This window comes from Schistocerca nitens, chromosome 7 (assembly GCF_023898315.1).
Source record: "Schistocerca nitens isolate TAMUIC-IGC-003100 chromosome 7, iqSchNite1.1, whole genome shotgun sequence".
Lineage (NCBI taxonomy): Eukaryota > Metazoa > Arthropoda > Insecta > Orthoptera > Acrididae > Schistocerca > Schistocerca nitens.
Window position 1 is genome coordinate 95,304,587 of NC_064620.1, and position 1,241 is coordinate 95,305,827.

Here is a 1,241-nt window from a genome sequence, read left to right on the forward strand (position 1 = left end):
GCTTCGAAGGAATAGCTTGCTTCTATCTTCAAGCGTCTGCCAGTTCTATCAGCAGCTTCGTGGCACTTTCCCATAGGTCCAACAAACCTGTTACCATTCGTGCTGCCTTTCTCTGTATCCGTTCAATATCCCTTGTTAACTCTATTTGGTACCGGTCCCACACAATTGAGCAGTATTCTAGGACGGGTAGCATTGTATAGTCTGCCACCTGCTTTATCGAAAACTGACCCTACTCTAAGTGATCGTTCCATTTCATGTCCCCACAAATTTTTACAGCCAGATACTTGTATGAATTGACCGATTCCAACTGTGAGTCACTGATATCGTAGTCACAGAATACTACGTTTCTTTCGTTTCATGAAGCGCACGTTTTACTTTTCCAAACATTTAAAGCAAGTTGCCAACCTTTGCGCCACTTTGGAATCTTACTAAGATCTGACTGAATATTTGTGCAGCCAAAAACGTGATCTTAACACACGAGAAAGCAACAACTTTGTTTCAAACGCCTGCCATTTTATTATTTTGTCGAATTAAAAAAAAAAACTGTGCTAGTACTCCTAGTGCAATATCCTCTAAATTAAGAAAATCGTTTGCTTTTTGATTTAAGATAAGATTTGTAGACTGCAGGTCATTCGATATGGACACACCTCATTTTGGACAGAACAACTTTAACTCCTTGGATGGGAGGCTTAATGATGACAGAATTTTTTTAAAAAAATGGGAAATCGTTATCCAAGAATCAGTAAACAATGTGCAAAAAAATTTAATAGCTTCATTAGTTTTTCAAAAAAATCGTAAAAATCGCTTACATTATAGGCTGACGGAGGAGAACGGACCGTTAAATCTTTACCGCGCGAGCACAGAATTCTCTCATATTATTACAATAATCATTTCTGCTTATGTAGGTGGGTGTCAAAAATATCTTCTCATTCGGAGGAGAACACTGAAGATTGAAATTTCGTGAAATGATTTCACTGCAACAAAAAACCGCCTTTGATTGAATGATACCCACCTCAACTCGCGTATCATATCTGTGGCACCGTCTCCCATATTTTGCGGTAACACAAAATGAGCCGCCCTTCTTTGAACATTTTCGATGTGCTCCGTCAATCCTGACTGGTAAGCATTTCCATGCCACACAGCGGTACCCTATCACACTACGGGCAAGCGTGATGCAGGCAGTCTTTTTAGTGGATTTGTTGCATGCTCTAAGTGTTCTACCGATAAAACCGAATCTTTGA